The 19,413-nt window shown below is 43.5% G+C and overlaps 19 non-coding genes across 19 annotated transcripts; 4 read left to right on the forward strand and 15 right to left on the reverse strand.

The window, feature by feature from the left end:
- Positions 1-351: 351 nt before the first annotated feature.
- TRNAT-UGU (transfer RNA threonine (anticodon UGU)) lies at positions 352-423 on the reverse strand. Its single transcript has one exon. It is a non-coding gene; the product is annotated as a tRNA-Thr (tRNA).
- A 465-nt stretch (positions 424-888) lies between these two features.
- TRNAS-GCU (transfer RNA serine (anticodon GCU)) lies at positions 889-965 on the reverse strand. The gene has a single exon. It is a non-coding gene; the product is annotated as a tRNA-Ser (tRNA).
- Positions 966-1,445: 480 nt separating this feature from the next.
- Positions 1,446-1,540, forward strand: TRNAI-UAU (transfer RNA isoleucine (anticodon UAU)). The gene is made up of 2 exons: positions 1,446-1,483; positions 1,505-1,540. It is a non-coding gene; the product is annotated as a tRNA-Ile (tRNA).
- A 2,090-nt stretch (positions 1,541-3,630) lies between these two features.
- On the reverse strand, positions 3,631-3,712 carry TRNAS-GCU (transfer RNA serine (anticodon GCU)). Its single transcript has one exon. It is a non-coding gene; the product is annotated as a tRNA-Ser (tRNA).
- A 687-nt stretch (positions 3,713-4,399) lies between these two features.
- TRNAT-UGU (transfer RNA threonine (anticodon UGU)) lies at positions 4,400-4,471 on the reverse strand. Its single transcript has one exon. It is a non-coding gene; the product is annotated as a tRNA-Thr (tRNA).
- Positions 4,472-7,046: 2,575 nt separating this feature from the next.
- On the reverse strand, positions 7,047-7,118 carry TRNAT-CGU (transfer RNA threonine (anticodon CGU)). The gene has a single exon. It is a non-coding gene; the product is annotated as a tRNA-Thr (tRNA).
- Positions 7,119-8,423: 1,305 nt separating this feature from the next.
- TRNAT-UGU (transfer RNA threonine (anticodon UGU)) lies at positions 8,424-8,495 on the reverse strand. The gene has a single exon. It is a non-coding gene; the product is annotated as a tRNA-Thr (tRNA).
- A 464-nt stretch (positions 8,496-8,959) lies between these two features.
- TRNAS-GCU (transfer RNA serine (anticodon GCU)) lies at positions 8,960-9,036 on the reverse strand. The gene has a single exon. It is a non-coding gene; the product is annotated as a tRNA-Ser (tRNA).
- A 480-nt stretch (positions 9,037-9,516) lies between these two features.
- TRNAI-UAU (transfer RNA isoleucine (anticodon UAU)) lies at positions 9,517-9,611 on the forward strand. The gene is made up of 2 exons: positions 9,517-9,554; positions 9,576-9,611. It is a non-coding gene; the product is annotated as a tRNA-Ile (tRNA).
- A 1,492-nt stretch (positions 9,612-11,103) lies between these two features.
- On the reverse strand, positions 11,104-11,175 carry TRNAT-CGU (transfer RNA threonine (anticodon CGU)). Its single transcript has one exon. It is a non-coding gene; the product is annotated as a tRNA-Thr (tRNA).
- Positions 11,176-11,721: 546 nt separating this feature from the next.
- On the reverse strand, positions 11,722-11,803 carry TRNAS-GCU (transfer RNA serine (anticodon GCU)). The gene has a single exon. It is a non-coding gene; the product is annotated as a tRNA-Ser (tRNA).
- Positions 11,804-13,021: 1,218 nt separating this feature from the next.
- TRNAS-GCU (transfer RNA serine (anticodon GCU)) lies at positions 13,022-13,098 on the reverse strand. Its single transcript has one exon. It is a non-coding gene; the product is annotated as a tRNA-Ser (tRNA).
- Positions 13,099-13,578: 480 nt separating this feature from the next.
- TRNAI-UAU (transfer RNA isoleucine (anticodon UAU)) lies at positions 13,579-13,673 on the forward strand. Its single transcript has 2 exons — positions 13,579-13,616; positions 13,638-13,673. It is a non-coding gene; the product is annotated as a tRNA-Ile (tRNA).
- A 1,483-nt stretch (positions 13,674-15,156) lies between these two features.
- Positions 15,157-15,228, reverse strand: TRNAT-CGU (transfer RNA threonine (anticodon CGU)). Its single transcript has one exon. It is a non-coding gene; the product is annotated as a tRNA-Thr (tRNA).
- Positions 15,229-15,774: 546 nt separating this feature from the next.
- On the reverse strand, positions 15,775-15,856 carry TRNAS-GCU (transfer RNA serine (anticodon GCU)). Its single transcript has one exon. It is a non-coding gene; the product is annotated as a tRNA-Ser (tRNA).
- Positions 15,857-16,543: 687 nt separating this feature from the next.
- On the reverse strand, positions 16,544-16,615 carry TRNAT-UGU (transfer RNA threonine (anticodon UGU)). Its single transcript has one exon. It is a non-coding gene; the product is annotated as a tRNA-Thr (tRNA).
- A 465-nt stretch (positions 16,616-17,080) lies between these two features.
- TRNAS-GCU (transfer RNA serine (anticodon GCU)) lies at positions 17,081-17,157 on the reverse strand. The gene has a single exon. It is a non-coding gene; the product is annotated as a tRNA-Ser (tRNA).
- A 480-nt stretch (positions 17,158-17,637) lies between these two features.
- TRNAI-UAU (transfer RNA isoleucine (anticodon UAU)) lies at positions 17,638-17,732 on the forward strand. Its single transcript has 2 exons — positions 17,638-17,675; positions 17,697-17,732. It is a non-coding gene; the product is annotated as a tRNA-Ile (tRNA).
- Positions 17,733-19,228: 1,496 nt separating this feature from the next.
- Positions 19,229-19,300, reverse strand: TRNAT-CGU (transfer RNA threonine (anticodon CGU)). The gene has a single exon. It is a non-coding gene; the product is annotated as a tRNA-Thr (tRNA).
- Positions 19,301-19,413: the final 113 nt, after the last annotated feature.

Genomic DNA, 19,413 nt, shown 5'->3' on the forward strand with positions numbered 1-19,413 from the left:
TTCCTGTGATGTCATTGAATTTAAATAGTGAGTGATGGCAATAACCCTTTTCCAATTAAATTTTGCCACATCAACGTCCCTGAAAATAGAGAAAGGCGTGCAACCCAGAACCGCTGAACTGTTCAATAGAGTAAGGGCTTCACCGTGATCATCTGCATCTGTCATCACAAGATTATCAAGGTCTTTTTCTTGAAGAAATTAGGTCCAGAAAGCCGACCTTCCCCACAGACTATTCAGACACCTTGCGCTTGTGGCTTTGTTATAGGCCCGAATCCATTGGTAAAAGGTTGCACAGGTACAATGTGCAATATCAGTTCCTATTCAACAATGTTCAAGAAAATTACCATTTGGAGGCCCTGATGAGGATCGAACTCACGACCCCTGGTTTACAAGACCAGTGCTCTGCCACTGAGCTACAGAGCCCCTCAGGTTATGACGCATAACAGCAACACAACGAGCACACAACATGATGTTTACTGGGTAGACATATTTGAAGGGTGTGTGAGAATGTATGTATATGATTGTGATTTGACCTGTTTTTTTCTGGCCGATTTTTTGAGGAGCAGCTAATTTGTGCGTATTCCGCACAATTTTAGGGTGACTAATGAGGAGATGTGATGCGTGAAAGTTGAAAAAAACATGTACATGGCAGCAGAGAGACAATATGGATATTACCTTTGCTTTTTTAAATTTCTATCCGGATTCTGGCTCAAAGGGTAGTCAAGCAGAGCAGATTGCATTCCTGCCAGTAACACGACAACCTTGTTTGTGTCCTTCTTAATCAACTAACATGCATATTTTAACTTTTGTCTGTATGTTCTTTGAAAGCCAATGGCAATGGTGCTTAGAGCAATGCAGATGTTTAAAAAAGATTTCAAAAGTTAAAATCGACGAAGGTGGGATTCGAACCCACGCGTGTACAGCAGATTAGCAGTCCATCGCCTTAACCACTCGGCCACCTCGTCTACAGGGATTATGTTAGGCATTCAAGTCTTTACAGGTAATAACACAAACATCTTCAAAATAGAACCACAATGCGTTCCTTGTTGAGGTACATCCAGCCGTTTGCAGGAAAACTGCCTCACTTGCTGTTGAGAAAAATTCATCAAAGTCCTGGGGTGTTTATAGGCATCGCCAAGATGACATTGGGAGGTGTTTCAATTGACACGTGTTGAATATGAGGAAGAGCATCATGCTGGCTCCAGTGGCACTGCCTGCAGCATGACAAAAATGTAGAAGGGACATTTGACTGCACCATTGGCTGAACATCAGTGGCAAAGTGTATATCAGGCTAAAAGGTAAGCTCCAGTGGCACAATATGGGCACTACAAGGCACCCATAATTTGGTGTCAGCTAAAAAGACAATGCCAGAGCTTGTGGGTGCTTTTGTACACTTGTGTGTGTGTTTGTGGGTGTAGTTTCATGTCGAAAACCAAAACACAGCAGCTCCAGTGGCGCAATCGGTTAGCGCGCGGTACTTATACAGCAGTACATGCAGTGAGCAATGCCGAGGTTGTGAGTTCAAGCCTCACCTGGAGCAACTTTGGAACTTTTTACTAATTCACCTCAAAACTGAATTATTGAACCAATAAATGTTCTGGACATTTTTTGGTTCACCTCAAGGTTTCCTTGATTGTCAGTTAATGTTGTATGACAGCTCCTCTGCCTTTTAGACATGGAATACTCATTGCAAGTTATTTATGGGGTGTTTGCGCTTTAAATACAGCTACGGAGGGTTTTTGAAAATAGAACAGAAAATAAAAAATGTCAACTGTTATTATACTCCATTTTCTGCTGAGCACCACTTACGGAAGACATTTGTAAAGGTAGAAAAAGGGTTACTGGAGTAGGATCCAGGAGACAATATCAACTTACAAAGATTAATGTTGTCTATTTACTGCATTATCGCCTTTGAAGCAAACCTCTGAGAATAAATACCCTTTCACTAATCAGGCAGTCACTTTGATAAAATCAAGCAGAACAAGGATGCTGATAGGAACTCGCCTCATTTGCATATGGGCTAGGGCTTCTGGGAGCCATGAGAATTAGGAGTTGAAGGTTTTGCAGATCGAGATTGCTAAAGGGCTGGGCATTTGCACAGACCTCTCCATGCCTGATTGGTGCCGAAGGTTAGTTGCAAGTGGTCCCCTGCTCACCCTACCTTACACAGGGCCATGCCCAGTTAGGCCCCTCAGGGCTAGGCCCGGCAGGGCTAAGCCCGGCGTTCGTCAGGCGAAGTGCCTGGACCCCTGCTCATCATACCTCAGAATCTGGTCTAGCTATTGCAGACATGGGGAATGGTGCTTATATCCCATTGACAGCGCCCACAAGCTGCATACTAATAGCCAATGATGTGTGAATGCGGTCAGGGTAGCAGACATATAGAACAATTGGGTGGGTTCGCTTCCGAACTGGATGCACAGGAGCAGGAGAGAATGGCTGTTGGCGATGTATGCAACTTGCTCTGCGTGAACACATCTACCGACCCCTTCCCCTACACACACGGGCACATACACACACACACACACACATAGCCATTGGAGCTATGCAGAGCTAATCAGAAAGATTGGTAATCATTAGAACATGAAAGATATGTGTTCATTTTTTATTAAACTTGTGGACTCCCGCAGAAACGGAGGGACTCACATCTCTAATTGAGGCTTGCTTACCTCTATACAAATGTGTTTGCTGGCTGTCTTTCTTCAACTGGTATGTGCGGTTGTGTCTGTCTTTGTCTTTCAACACGCCTGGCACGTTTACATTATCAAAGAGATGATTGTATGGAGATGGGGAACACCCCTCCGTTGCATTGTGAACTTGAACAGTCTTTTCACCAAAGCAGCTACATGCGACATTGCAAGGTTTTTGTCAGTCTTTGCCTGAAAACATTAGGCCTTCCTCTCGAACTCTATTTCACTCCTTCTGTGGAAGACTTCAATTATGAGGATGCATCCCGTCATAAAAGGTTCTCTGTAGATGGTGCAACTCTGGCTTCTCTTCCCCGTGCTTTTTGAAAATAATCCGCCCGCCCGAGGCCCTGATGAGGTTTACGAGACCAGTGCTCTGCCACTGAGCTACAAGGCCACCTGCTGCTTGCTCACAGCCAACAACAGAAAGTGCAAAGAAACCATGGGTTTTACCTAGGTAGATCTCCAGGTATATGAATTTCTGGTTGTGTAAAAATGGCTGTATATCTCTGCATGTGTTCAGTACGTCATCATACATCTGATTTGCGAAAGCGTGTGTGCTTATGTTGGTGATACATTGTCGGTATGCGTTTGAGTATGTACTTTTACGGGTATGTATGTATTGAGTAGGATGCTGAACAGGTTCATGAGTTTAGATAGCAGGTCAGAATGATGGCAAAAGGAACATGTAAAAGGCAGACAACTAAAAGAAAAAAGAATTTGGGATGTAAGCTTGGGAATTTACTAACTGCGCTGATTTTGGCTCCTATAATAGTAAAGAATGGAAACCTACGAGGAAAGTCTTTGACTAATTTCATTCTCCGCCTGCACCAATGAACTTATTTTTACATCTCTATTTCCATATCTGTACTCATTCCTGTCTTTCACAGGGAGGTTGAAAGACTTTGGTCTATGTTTAAATGCAGACTATAAAGAAAAAATACGACGAAGGTGGGATTCGAACCCACGCGTGCAGAGCACAATGGATTAGCAGTCCATCACCTTAACCACTCGGCCACCTCGTCTGTTTGGGAACGGTGCTCGAGTCCCATGCTTAAAGAAGAGATAAAACAATGGTGGTGCAAAGTCAGTGAAAAATAGATCATGTTTGTCATAGTAGAAACAAGATCGTTGACTCGTTCTTCCTTACCCGGCCATTGATAGATAAACACATCAAGTTGAAGTTCAGAAAAATATAACAAGAGCTCCTGGAGGGTTCACAACACTAATCCAGAGGAAGGTGCTTGAGCTTCCGTATGGCACACCATTAGTAGTAAAACCAGCATAACGCAAGCTCCAGTTTCCCAGTGTTTGGCATAATTCAACGTTTCCAGCCAAGATCAAAGTTCAGATGCTGCTGCTTCCTGTGATGTCATTGAATTTAAATAGTGAGTGATGGTAATAACCCTTTTCCAATTAAATTTTGCCACATCAACGTCCCTGAAAATAGAGAAAGGCGTGCAACCCAGAACCGCTGTACTGTTCAATAGAGTAAGGGCTTCACCGTGATCATCTGCATCTGTCATCACAAGATTATCAAGGTCTTTTTCTTGAAGAAATTAGGTCCAGAAAGCCGACCTTCCCCACAGACTATTCAGACACCTTGCGCTTGTGGCTTTGTTATAGGCCCGAATCCATTGGTAAAAGGTTGCACAGGTACAATGTGCAATATCAGCTCCTATTCAACAATGTTCAAGAAAATTACCATTTGGAGGCCCTGATGAGGATCGAACTCACGACCGCTGGTTTACAAGACCAGTGCTCTGCCACTGAACTACAGAGCCCCTCAGGTTATGACGCATAACAGCAACACAACGAGCACACAACATGATGTTTACTGGGTAGACATATTTGAAGGGTGTGTGAGAATGTATGTATATGATTGTGATTTGACCTGTTTTTTTCTGGGCGATTTTTTGAGGAGCAGCTTATTTGTGCGTATTCCGCGCAATTTTAGGGTGACTAATGAGGAGATGTGATGCGTGAAAGTTGAAAAAAACATGTACATGGCAGCAGAGAGACAATATGGATATTACCTTTGCTTTTTTAAATTTCTATCCGGATTCTGGCTCAAAGGGTAGTCAAGCAGAGCAGATTGCATTCCTGCCAGTAACACTACAACCTTGTTTGTGTCCTTCTTAATCAAGTAACATGCATATTTTCACTTTTGTCTGTATGTTCTTTGAAAGCCAATGGCAATGGTGCTTAGAGCAATGCAGATGTTTAAAAAAGATTTCAAAAGTTAAAATCGACGAAGGTGGGATTCGAACCCACGCTGCCTTAACCACTCGGCCACCTCGTCTACAGTGATTATGTTAGGCATTCAAGTCTTTACAGGTAATAACACAAACATCTTCAAAATAGAACCACAATGCGTTCCTTGTTGAGGTACATCCAGCCGTTTGCAGGAAAACTGCCTCACTTGCTGTTGAGAAAAATTCATCAAAGTCCTGGGGTGTTTATAGGCATCGCCAAGATGACATTGGGAGGTGTTTCAATTGACACGTGTTGAATATGAGGAAGAGCATCATGCTGGCTCCAGTGGCACTGCCTGCAGCATGACAAAAATGTAGAAGGGACATTTGACTGCACCATTGGCTGAACATCAGTGGCAAAGTGTATATCAGGCTAAAAGGTAAGCTCCAGTGGCACAATATGGGCACTACAAGGCACCCATAATTTGGTGTCAGCTAAAAAGACAATGCCAGAGCTTGTGGGTGCTTTTGTACACTTGTGTGTGTGTTTGTGGGTGTAGTTTCATGTCGAAAACCAAAACACAGCAGCTCCAGTGGCGCAATCCGGTACTTATACAGCAGTACATGCAGTGAGCAATGCCGAGGTTGTGAGTTCAAGCCTCACCTGGAGCAACTTTGGAACTTTTTACTAATTCACCTCAAAACTGAATTATTGAACCAATAAATGTTCTGGACATTTTTTGGTTCACCTCAAGGTTTCCTTGATTGTCAGTTAATGTTGTATGACAGCTCCTCTGCCTTTTAGACATGGAATACTCATTGCAAGTTATTTATGGGGTGTTTGCGCTTTAAATACAGCTACGGAGGGTTTTTGAAAATAGAACAGAAAATAAAAAATGTCAACTGTTATTATACTCCATTTTCTGCTGAGCACCACTTACGGAAGACATTTGTAAAGGTAGAAAAAGGGTTACTGGAGTAGGATCCAGGAGACAATATCAACTTACAAAGAATAATGTTGTCTATTTACTGCATTATCGCCTTTGAAGCAAACCTCTGAGAATAAATACCCTTTCACTAATCAGGCAGTCACTTTGATAAAATCAAGCAGAACAAGGATGCTGATAGGAACTCGCCTCATTTGCATATGGGCTAGGGCTTCTGGGAGCCATGAGAATTAGGAGTTGAAGGTTTTGCAGATCGAGATTGCTAAAGGGCTGGGCATTTGCACAGACCTCTCCCTGCCTGATTGGTGCCGAAGGTTAGTTGCAAGTGGTCCCCTGCTCACCCTACCTTACACAGGGCCATGCCCAGTTAGGCCCCTCAGGGCTAGGCCCGGCAGGGCTAAGCCCGGCGTTTGTCAGGGGAAGTGGAAGTGCCTGGACCCCTGCTCATCATACCTCAGAATCTGGTCTAGCTATTGCAGACATGGGGAATGGTGCTTATATCCCATTGACAGCGCCCACAAGCTGCATACTAATAGCCAATGATGTGTGAATGCGGTCAGGGTAGCAGACATATAGAACAATTGGGTGGGTTCACTTCCGAACTGGATGCACAGGAGCAGGAGAGAATGGCTGTTGGTGATGTATGCAACTTGCTCTGCGTGAACACATCTACCGACCCCTTCCCCTACACACACGGGCACATACACACACACACACACATAGCCATTGGAGCTATGCAGAGCTAATCAGAAAGATTGGTAATCATTAGAACATGAAAGATATGTGTTCATTTTTTATTAAACTTGTGGACTCCCGCAGAAACGGAGGGACTCACATCTCTAATTGAGGCTTGCTTACCTCTATACAAATGTGTTTGCTGGCTGTCTTTCTTCAACTGGTATGTGCGGTTGTGTCTGTCTTTGTCTTTCAACACGCCTGGCACGTTTACATTATCAAAGAGATGATTGTATGGAGATGGGGAACACCCCTCCGTTGCATTGTGAACTTGAACAGTCTTTTCACCAAAGCAGCTACATGCGACATTGCAAGGTTTTTGTCAGTCTTTGCCTGAAAACATTAGGCCTTCCTCTCGAACTCTATTTCACTCCTTCTGTGGAAGACTTCAATTATGAGGATGCATCCCGTCATAAAAGGTTTTCTGTAGATGGTGCAACTCTGGCTTCACTTCCCCGTGCTTTTTGAAAATAATCCGCCCGAGGCCCTGATGAGGTTTGAACTCATGACCCCTGGTTTACGAGACCAGTGCTCTGCCACTGAGCTACAAGGCCACCTGCTGCTTGCTCACAGCCAACAACAGAAAGTGCAAAGAAACCATGGGTTTTACCTAGGTAGATCTCCAGGTATATGAATTTCTGGTTGTGTAAAAATGGCTGTATATCTCTGCATGTGTTCAGTACGTCATCATACATCTGATTTGCGAAAGCGTGTGTGCTTATGTTGGTGATACATTGTCGGTATGCGTTTGAGTATGTACTTTTACGGGTATGTATGTATTGAGTAGGATGCTGAACAGGTTCATGAGTTTAGATAGCAGGTCAGAATGATGGCAAAAGGAACATGTAAAAGGCAGACAACTAAAAGAAAAAAGAATTTGGGATGTAAGCTTGGGAATTTACTAACTGCGCTGATTTTGGCTCCTATAATAGTAAAGAATGGAAACCTACGAGGAAAGTCTTTGACTAATTTCATTCTCCGCCTGCACCAATGAACTTATTTTTACATCTCTATTTCCATATCTGTACTCATTCCTGTCTTTCACAGGGAGGTTGAAAGACTTTGGTCTATGTTTAAATGCAGACTATAAAGAAAAAATACGACGAAGGTGGCACGCGTGCAGAGCACAATGGATTAGCAGTCCATCGCCTTAACCACTCGGCCACCTCGTCTGTTTGGGAACGGTGCTCGAGTCCCATGCTTAAAGAAGAGATAAAACAATGGTGGTGCAAAGTCAGTGAAAAATAGATCATGTTTGTCATAGTAGAAACAAGATCGTTGACTCGTTCTTCCTTACCCGGCCATTGATAGATAAACACATCAAGTTGAAGTTCAGAAAAATATAACAAGAGCTCCTGGAGGGTTCACAACACTAATCCAGAGGAAGGTGCTTGAGCTTCCGTATGGCACACCATTAGTAGTAAAACCAGCATAACGCAAGCTCCAGTTTCCCAGTGTTTGGCATAATTCAACGTTTCCAGCCAAGATCAAAGTTCAGATGCTGCTGCTTCCTGTGATGTCATTGAATTTAAATAGTGAGTGATGGCAATAACCCTTTTCCAATTAAATTTTGCCACATCAACGTCCCTGAAAATAGAGAAAGGCGTGCAACCCAGAACCGCTGTACTGTTCAATAGAGTAAGGGCTTCACCGTGATCATCTGCATCTGTCATCACAAGATTATCAAGGTCTTTTTCTTGAAGAAATTAGGTCCAGAAAGCCGACCTTCCCCACAGACTATTCAGACACCTTGCGCTTGTGGCTTTGTTATAGGCCGGAATCCATTGGTAAAAGGTTGCACAGGTACAATGTGCAATATCAGTTCCTATTCAACAATGTTCAAGAAAATTACCATTTGGAGGCCCTGATGAGGATCGAACTCACGACCCCTGGTTTACAAGACCAGTGCTCTGCCACTGAGCTACAGAGCCCCTCAGGTTATGACGCATAACAGCAACACACGAGCACACAACATGATGTTTACTGGGTAGACATATTTGAAGGGTGTGTGAGAATGTATGTATATGATTGTGATTTGACCTGTTTTTTTCTGGGCGATTTTTTGAGGAGCAGCTAATTTGTGCGTATTCCGCGCAATTTTAGGGTGACTAATGAGGAGATGTGATGCGTGAAAGTTGAAAAAAACATGTACATTGCAGCAGAGAGACAATATGGATATTACCTTTGCTTTTTTAAATTTCTATCCGGATTCTGGCTCAAAGGGTAGTCAAGCACAGCAGATTGCATTCCTGCCAGTAACACGACAACCTTGTTTGTGTCCTTCTTAATCAACTAACATGCATATTTTCACTTTTGTCTGTATGTTCTTTGAAAGCCAATGGCAATGGTGCTTAGAGCAATGCAGATGTTTAAAAAAGATTTCAAAAGTTAAAATCGACGAAGGTGGGATTCGAACCCACGCGTGTACAGCAAATTAGCAGTCCATCGCCTTAACCACTCGGCCACCTCGTCTACAGGGATTATGTTAGGCATTCAAGTCTTTACAGGTAATAACACAAACATCTTCAAAATAGAACCACAATGCGTTCCTTGTTGAGGTACATCCAGCCGTTTGCAGGAAAACTGCCTCACTTGCTGTTGAGAAAAATTCATCAAAGTCCTGGGGTGTTTATAGGCATCGCCAAGATGACATTGGGAGGTGTTTCAATTGACACGTGTTGAATATGAGGAAGAGCATCATGCTGGCTCCAGTGGCACTGCCTGCAGCATGACAAAAATGTAGAAGGGACATTTGACTGCACCATTGGCTGAACATCAGTGGCAAAGTGTATATCAGGCTAAAAGGTAAGCTCCAGTGGCACAATATGGGCACTACAAGGCAGCCATAATTTGGTGTCAGCTAAAAAGACAATGCCAGAGCTTGTGGGTGCTTTTGTACACTTGTGTGTGTGTTTGTGGGTGTAGTTTCATGTCGAAAACCAAAACACAGCAGCTCCAGTGGTGCAATCGGTTAGCGCGCGGTACTTATACAGCAGTACATGCAGTGAGCAATGCCGAGGTTGTGAGTTCAAGCCTCACCTGGAGCAACTTTGGAACTTTTTACTAATTCACCTCAAAACTGAATTATTGAACCAATAAATGTTCTGGACATTTTTTGGTTCACCTCAAGGTTTCCTTGATTGTCAGTTAATGTTGTATGACAGCTCCTCTGCCTTTTAGACATGGAATACTCATTGCAAGTTATTTATGGGGTGTTTGCGCTTTAAATACAGCTACGGAGGGTTTTTGAAAATAGAACAGAAAATAAAAAATGTCAACTGTTATTATACTCCATTTTCTGCTGAGCACCACTTATGGAAGACATTTGTAAAGGTAGAAAAAGGGTTACTGGAGTAGGATCCAGGAGACAATATCAACTTACAAAGAATAATGTTGTCTATTTACTGCATTATCGCCTTTGAAGCAAACCTCTGAGAATAAATACCCTTTCACTAATCAGGCAGTCACTTTGATAAAATCAAGCAGAACAAGGATGCTGATAGGAACTCGCCTCATTTGCATATGGGCTAGGGCTTCTGGGAGCCATGAGAATTAGGAGTTGAAGGTTTTGCAGATCGAGATTGCTAAAGGGCTGGGCATTTGCACAGACCTCTCCATGCCTGATTGGTGCCGAAGGTTAGTTGCAAGTGGTCCCCTGCTCACCCTACCTTACACAGGGCCATGCCCAGTTAGGCCCCTCAGGGCTAGGCCCGGCAGGGCTAAGCCCGGCGTTTGTCAGGGGAAGTGGAAGTGCCTGGACCCCTGCTCATCATACCTCAGAATCTGGTCTAGCTATTGCAGACATGGGGAATGGTGCTTATATCCCATTGACAGCGCCCACAAGCTGCATACTAATAGCCAATGATGTGTGAATGCGGTCAGGGTAGCAGACATATAGAACAATTGGGTGGGTTCGCTTCCGAACTGGATGCACAGGAGCAGGAGAGAATGGCTGTTGGCGATGTATACAACTTGCTCTGCGTGAACACATCTACCGACCCCTTCCCCTACACACACGGGCACATACACACACACACACACATAGCCATTGGAGCTATGCAGAGCTAATCAGAAAGATTGGTAATCATTAGAACATGAAAGATATGTGTTCATTTTTTATTAAACTTGTGGACTCCCGCAGAAACGGAGGGACTCACATCTCTAATTGAGGCTTGCTTACCTCTATACAAATGTGTTTGCTGGCTGTCTTTCTTCAACTGGTATGTGCGGTTGTGTCTGTCTTTGTCTTTCAACACGCCTGGCACGTTTACATTATCAAAGAGATGATTGTATGGAGATGGGGAACACCCCTCCGTTGCATTGTGAACTTGAACAGTCTTTTCACCAAAGCAGCTACATGCGACATTGCAAGGTTTTTGTCAGTCTTTGCCTGAAAACATTAGGCCTTCCTCTCGAACTCTATTTCACTCCTTCTGTGGAAGACTTCAATTATGAGGATGCATCCCGTCATAAAAGGTTCTCTGTAGATGGTGCAACTCTGGCTTCTCTTCCCCGTGCTTTTTGAAAATAATCCGCCCGAGGCCCTGATGAGGTTTGAACTCATGACCCCTGGTTTACGAGACCAGTGCTCTGCCACTGAGCTACAAGGCCACCTGCTGCTTGCTCACAGCCAACAACAGAAAGTGCAAAGAAACCATGGGTTTTACCTAGGTAGATCTCCAGGTATATGAATTTCTGGTTGTGTAAAAATGGCTGTATATCTCTGCATGTGTTCAGTACGTCATCATACATCTGATTTGCGAAAGCGTGTGTGCTTATGTTGGTGATACATTGTCGGTATGCGTTTGAGTATGTACTTTTACGGGTATGTATGTATTGAGTAGGATGCTGAACAGGTTCATGAGTTTAGATAGCAGGTCAGAATGATGGCAAAAGGAACATGTAAAAGGCAGACAACTAAAAGAAAAAAGAATTTGGGATGTAAGCTTGGGAATTTACTAACTGCGCTGATTTTGGCTCCTATAATAGTAAAGAATGGAAACCTACGAGGAAAGTCTTTGACTAATTTCATTCTCCGCCTGCACCAATGAACTTATTTTTACATCTCTATTTCCATATCTGTACTCATTGCTGTCTTTCACAGGGAGGTTGAAAGACTTTGGTCTATGTTTAAATGCAGACTATAAAGAAAAAATACGACGAAGGTGGGATTCGAACCCACGTGTGCAGAGCACAATGGATTAGCAGTCCAACGCCTTAACCACTCGGCCACCTCGTCTTTTTGGGAACGGTGCTCGAGTCCCATGCTTAAAGAGGAGATAAAACAATGGTGGTGCAAAGTCAGTGAAAAATAGATCATGTTTGTCATAGTAGAAACAAGATCGTTGACTCGTTCTTCCTTACCCGGCCATTGATAGATAAACACATCAAGTTGAAGTTCAGAAAAATATAACAAGAGCTCCTGGAGGGTTCACAACACTAATCCAGAGGAAGGTGCTTGAGCTTCCGTATGGCACACCATTAGTAGTAAAACCAGCATAACGCAAGCTCCAGTTTCCCAGTGTTTGGCATCATTCAACGTTTCCAGCCAAGATCAAAGTTCAGATGCTGCTGCTTCCTGTGATGTCATTGAATTTAAATAGTGAGTGATGGCAATAACCCTTTTCCAATTAAATTTTGCCACATCAACGTCCCTGAAAATAGAGAAAGGCGTGCAACCCAGAACCGCTGTACTGTTCAATAGAGTAAGGGCTTCACCTTGATCATCTGTCATCACAAGATTATCAAGGTCTTTTTCTTGAAGAAATTAGGTCCAGAAAGCCGACCTTCCCCACAGACTATTCAGACACCTTGCGCTTGTGGCTTTGTTATAGGCCCGAATCCATTGGTAAAAGGTTGCACAGGTACAATGTGCAATATCAGTTCCTATTCAACAATGTTCAAGAAAATTACCATTTGGAGGCCCTGATGAGGATCGAACTCACGAGCCCTGGTTTACAAGAGCAGTGCTCTGCCACTGAGCTTCAGAGCCCCTCAGGTTATGATGCATAACAGCAACACAACGAGCACACAACATGATGTTTACTGGGTAGACATATTTGAAGGGTGTGTGAGAATGTATGTATATGATTGTGATTTGACCTGTTTTTTTCTGGGCGATTTTTTGAGGAGCAGCTAATTTGTGCGTATTCCGCGCAATTTTAGGGTGACTAATGAGGAGATGTGATGCGTGAAAGTTGAAAAAAACATGTACATGGCAGCAGAGAGACAATATGGATATTACCTTTGCTTTTTTAAATTTCTATCCGGATTCTGGCTCAAAGGGTAGTCAAGCACAGCAGATTGCATTCCTGCCAGTAACATGACAACCTTGTTTGTGTCCTTCTTAATCAACTAACATGCATATTTTCACTTTTGTCTGTATGTTCTTTGAAAGCCAATGGCAATGGTGCTTAGAGCAATGCAGATGTTTAAAAAAGATTTCAAAAGTTAAAATCGACGAAGGTGGGATTCGAACCCACGCGTGTACAGCAGATTAGCAGTCCATCGCCTTAACCACTCGGCCATCTCGTCTACAGGAATTATGTTAGGCATTCAAGTCTTTACAGGTAATAACACAAACATCTTCAAAATAGAACCACAATGCGTTCCTTGTTGAGGTACATCCAGCCGTTTGCAGGAAAACTGCCTCACTTGCTGTTGAGAAAAATTCATCAAAGTCCTGGGGTGTTTATAGGCATCGCCAAGATGACATTGGGAGGTGTTTCAATTGACACGTGTTGAATATGAGGAAGAGCATCATGCTGGCTCCAGTGGCACTGCCTGCAGCATGACAAAAATGTAGAAGGGACATTTGACTGCACCATTGGCTGAACATCAGTGGCAAAGTGTATATCAGGCTAAAAGGTAAGCTCCAGTGGCACAATATGGGCACTACAAGGCACCCATAATTTGGTGTCAGCTAAAAAGACAATGCCAGAGCTTGTGGGTGCTTTTGTACACTTGTGTGTGTGTTTGTGGGTGTAGTTTCATGTCGAAAACCAAAACACAGCAGCTCCAGTGGCGCAATCGGTTAGCGTGCGGTACTTATACAGCAGTACATGCAGTGAGCAATGCCGAGGTTGTGAGTTCAAGCCTCACCTGGAGCAACTTTGGAACTTTTTACTAATTCACCTCAAAACTGAATTATTGAACCAATAAATGTTCTGGACATTTTTTGGTTCACCTCAAGGTTTCCTTGATTGTCAGTTAATGTTGTATGACAGCTCCTCTGCCTTTTAGACATGGAATACTCATTGCAAGTTATTTATGGGGTGTTTGCGCTTTAAATACAGCTACGGAGGGTTTTTGAAAATAGAACAGAAAATAAAAAATGTCAACTGTTATTATACTCCATTTTCTGCTGAGCACCACTTACGGAAGACATTTGTAAAGGTAGAAAAAGGGTTACTGGAGTAGGATCCAGGAGACAATATCAACTTACAAAGAATAATGTTGTCTATTTACTGCATTATCGCCTTTGAAGCAAACCTCTGAGAATAAATACCCTTTCACTAATCAGGCAGTCACTTTGATAAAATCAAGCAGAACAAGGATGCTGATAGGAACTCGCCTCATTTGCATATGGGCTAGGGCTTCTGGGAGCCATGAGAATTAGGAGTTGAAGGATTTGCAGATCGAGATTGCTAAAGGGCTGGGCATTTGCACAGACCTCTCCATGCCTGATTGGTGCCGAAGGTTAGTTGCAAGTGGTCCCCTGCTCACCCTACCTTACACAGGGCCATGCCCAGTTAGGCCCCTCAGGGCTAGGCCCGGCGTTTGTCAGGGGAAGTGGAAGTGCCTGGACCCCTGCTCATCATACCTCAGAATCTGGTCTAGCTATTGCAGACATGGGGAATGGTGCTTATATCCCATTGACAGCGCCCACAAGCTGCATACTAATAGCCAATGATGTGTGAATGCGGTCAGGGTAGCAGACATATAGAACAATTGGGTGGGTTCGCTTCCGAACTGGATGCACAGGAGCAGGAGAGAATGGCTGTTGGCGATGTATGCAACTTGCTCTGCGTGAACACATCTACCGACCCCTTCCCCTACACACACGGGCACATACACACACACACACACACATAGCCATTGGAGCTATGCAGAGCTAATCAGAAAGATTGGTAATCATTAGAACATGAAAGATATGTGTTCATTTTTTATTAAACTTGTGGACTCCCGCAGAAACGGAGGGACTCACATCTCTAATTGAGGCTTGCTTACCTCTATACAAATGTGTTTGCTGGCTGTCTTTCTTCAACTGGTATGTGCGGTTGTGTCTGTCTTTGTCTTTCAACACGCCTGGCACGTTTACATTATCAAAGAGATGATTGTATGGAGATGGGGAACACCCCTCCGTTGCATTGTGAACTTGAACAGTCTTTTCACCAAAGCAGCTACATGCGACATTGCAAGGTTTTTGTCAGTCTTTGCCTGAAAACATTAGGCCTTCCTCTCGAACTCTATTTCACTCCTTCTGTGGAAGACTTCAATTATGAGGATGCATCCCGTCATAAAAGGTTCTCTGTAGATGGTGCAACTCTGGCTTCTCTTCCCCGTGCTTTTTGAAAATAATCCGCCCGCCCGAGGCCCTGATGAGGTTTGAACTCATGACCGCTGGTTTACGAGACCAGTGCTCTGCCACTGAGCTACAAGGCCACCTGCTGCTTGCTCACAGCCAACAACAGAAAGTGCAAAGAAACCATGGGTTTTACCTAGGTAGATCTCCAGGTATATGAATTTCTGGTTGTGTAAAAATGGCTGTATATCTCTGCATGTGTTCAGTACGTCATCATACATCTGATTTGCGAAAGCGTGTGTGTTTATGTTGGTGATACATTGTCGGTATGCGTTTGAGTATGTACTTTTACGGGTATGTATGTATTGAGTAGGATGCTGAACAGGTTCATGAGTTTAGATAGCAGGTCAGAATGATGGCAAAAGGAACATGTAAAAGGCAGACAACTAAAAGAAAAAAGAATTTGGGATGTAAGCTTGGGAATTTACTAACTGCGCTGATTTTGGCTCCTATAATAGTAAAGAATGGAAACCTACGAGGAAAGTCTTTGACTAATTTCATTCTCCGCCTGCACCAATGAACTTATTTTTACATCTCTATTTCCATATCTGTACTCATTCCTGTCTTTCACAGGGAGGTTGAAAGACTTTGGTCTATGTTTAAATGCAGACTATAAAGAAAAAATACGACGAAGGTGGGATTCGAACCCATGCGTGCAGAGCACAATGGATTAGCAGTCCATCACCTTAACCACTCGGCCACCTCGTCTGTTTGGGAACGGTGCTCGAGTCCCATGCTTAAAGAAGAGATAAAACAATGGTGGTGCAAAGTCAGTGAAAAATAGATCATGTTTGTCATAGTAGAAACAAGATCGTTGACTCGTTCTTCCTTACCCGGCCATTGATAGATAAACACATCAAGTTGAAGTTCAGAAAAATATAACAAGAGCTCCTGGAGGGTTCACAACACTAATCCAGAGGAAGGTGCTTGAGCTTCCGTATGGCACACCATTAGTAGTAAAACCAGCATAACGCAAGCTCCAGTTTCCCAGTGTTTGGCATAATTCAACGTTTCCAGCCAAGATCAAAGTTCAGATGCTGCTGCTTCCTGTGATGTCATTGAATTTAAATAGTGAGTGATGGCAATAACCCTTTTCCAATTAAATTTTGCCACATCAACGTCCCTGAAAATAGAGAAAGGCGTGCAACCCAGAACCGCTGTACTGTTCAATAGAGTAAGGGCTTCACCGTGATCATCTTCATCTGTCATCACAAGATTATCAAGGTCTTTTTCTTGAAGAAATTAGGTCCAGAAAGCCGACCTTCCCCACAGACTATTCAGACACCTTGCGCTTGTGGCTTTGTTATAGGCCCGAATCCATTGGTAAAAGGTTGCACAGGTACAATGTGCAATATCAGCTCCTATTCAACAATGTTCAAGAAAATTACCATTTGGAGGCCCTGATGAGGATCGAACTCATGACCGCTGGTTTACAAGACCAGTGCTCTGCCACTGAACTACAGAGCCCCTCAGGTTATGACGCATAACAGCAACACAATGAGCACACAACATGATGTTTACTGGGTAGACATATTTGAAGGGTGTGTGAGAATGTATGTATATGATTGTGATTTGACCTGTTTTTTTCTGGGCGATTTTTTGAGGAGCAGCTTATTTGTGCGTATTCCGCGCAATTTTAGGGTGACTAATGAGGAGATGTGATGCGTGAAAGTTGAAAAAAACATGTACATGGCAGCAGAGAGACAATATGGATATTACCTTTGCTTTTTTAAATTTCTATCCGGATTCTGGCTCAAAGGGTAGTCAAGCAGAGCAGATTGCATTCCTGCCAGTAACACTACAACCTTGTTTGTGTCCTTCTTAATCAACTAACATGCATATTTTCACTTTTGTCTGTATGTTCTTTGAAAGCCAATGGCAATGGTGCTTAGAGCAATGCAGATGTTTAAAAAAGATTTCAAAAGTTAAAATCGACGAAGGTGGGATTCAAACCCACGCGTGTACAGCAGATTAGCAGTCCATCGCCTTAACCACTCGGCCACCTCGTCTACAGTGATTATGTTAGGCATTCAAGTCTTTACAGGTAATAACACAAACATCTTCAAAATAGAACCACAATGCGTTCCTTGTTGAGGTACATCCAGCCGTTTGCAGGAAAACTGCCTCACTTGCTGTTGAGAAAAATTCATCAAAGTCCTGGGGTGTTTATAGGCATCGCCAAGATGACATTGGGAGGTGTTTCAATTGACACGTGTTGAATATGAGGAAGAGCATCATGCTGGCTCCAGTGGCATTGCCTGCAGCATGACAAAAATGTAGAAGGGACATTTGACTGCACCATTGGCTGAACATCAGTGGCAAAGTGTATATCAGGCTAAAAGGTAAGCTCCAGTGGCACAATATGGGCACTACAAGGCACCCATAATTTGGTGTCAGCTAAAAAGACAATGCCAGAGCTTGTGGGTGATTTTGTACACTTGTGTGTGTGTTTGTGGGTGTAGTTTCATGTCGAAAACCAAAACACAGCAGCTCCAGTGGCGCAATCGGTTAGCGCGCGGTACTTATACAGCAGTACATGCAGTGAGCAATGCCGAGGTTGTGAGTTCAAGCCTCACCTGGAGCAACTTTGGAACTTTTTACTAATTCACCTCAAAACTGAATTATTGAACCAATAAATGTTCTGGACATTTTTTGGTTCACCTCAAGGTTTCCTTGATTGTCAGTTAATGTTGTATGACAGCTCCTCTGCCTTTTAGACATGGAATACTCATTGCAAGTTATTTATGGGGTGTTTGCGCTTTAAATACAGCTACGGAGGGTTTTTGAAAATAGAACAGAAAATAAAAAATGTCAACTGTTATTATACTCCATTTTCTGCTGAGCACCACTTACGGAAGACATTTGTAAAGGTAGAAAAAGGGTTACTGGAGTAGGATCCAGGAGACAATATCAACTTACAAAGAATAATGTTGTCTATTTACTGCATTATCGCCTTTGAAGCAAACCTCTGAGAATAAATACCCTTTCACTAATCAGGCAGTCACTTTGATAAAATCAAGCAGAACAAGGATGCTGATAGGAACTCGCCTCATTTGCATATGGGCTAGGGCTTCTGGGAGCCATGAGAATTAGGAGTTGAAGGTTTTGCAGATCGAGATTGCTAAAGGGCTGGGCATTTGCACAGACCTCTCCATGCCTGATTGGTGCCGAAGGTTAGTTGCAAGTGGTCCCCTGCTCACCCTACCTTACACAGGGCCATGCCCAGTTAGGCCCCTCAGGGCTAGGCCCGGCAGGGCTAAGCCCGGCGTTTGTCAGGGGAAGTGGAAGTGCCTGGACCCCTGCTCATCATACCTCAGAATCTGGTCTAGCTATTGCAGACATGGGGAATGGTGCTTATATCCCATTGACAGCGCCCACAAGCTGCATACTAATAGCCAATGATGTGTGAATGCGGTCAGGGTAGCAGACATATAGAACAATTGGGTGGGTTCGCTTCCGAACTGGATGCACAGGAGCAGGAGAGAATGGCTGTTGGCGATGTATGCAACTTGCTCTGCGTGAACACATCTACCGACCCCTTCCCCTACACACACGGGCACATACACACACACACACACACACATAGCCATTGGAGCTATGCAGAGCTAATCAGAAAGATTGGTAATCATTAGAACATGAAAGATATGTGTTCATTTTTTATTAAACTTGTGGACTCCCGCAGAAACGGAGGGACTCACATCTCTAATTGAGGCTTGCTTACCTCTATACAAATGTGTTTGCTGGCTGTCTTTCTTCAACTGGTATGTGCGGTTGTGTCTGTCTTTGTCTTTCAACACGCCTGGCACGTTTACATTATCAAAGAGATGATTGTATGGAGATGGGGAACACCCCTCCGTTGCATTGTGAACTTGAACAGTCTTTTCACCAAAGCAGCTACATGCGACATTGCAAGGTTTTTGTCAGTCTTTGCCTGAAAACATTAGGCCTTCCTCTCGAACTCTATTTCACTCCTTCTGTGGAAGACTTCAATTATGAGGATGCATCCCGTCATAAAAGGTTCTCTGTAGATGGTGCAACTCTGGCTTCTCTTCCCCGTGCTTTTTGAAAATAATCCGCCCGAGGCCCTGATGAGGTTTGAACTCATGACCCCTGGTTTACGAGACCAGTGCTCTGCCACTGAGCTACAAGGCCACCTGCTGCTTGCTCACAGCCAACAACAGAAAGTGCAAAGAAACCATGGGTTTTACCTAGGTAGATCTCCAGGTATATGAATTTCTGGTTGTGTAAAAATGGCTGTATATCTC

The sequence above is a fragment of the Ambystoma mexicanum genome, chromosome 13 (assembly GCF_040938575.1).
Source record: "Ambystoma mexicanum isolate Mex_15411 chromosome 13, UKY_AmexF1_1, whole genome shotgun sequence".
Classification (NCBI taxonomy): Eukaryota; Metazoa; Chordata; class Amphibia; order Caudata; family Ambystomatidae; genus Ambystoma; species Ambystoma mexicanum.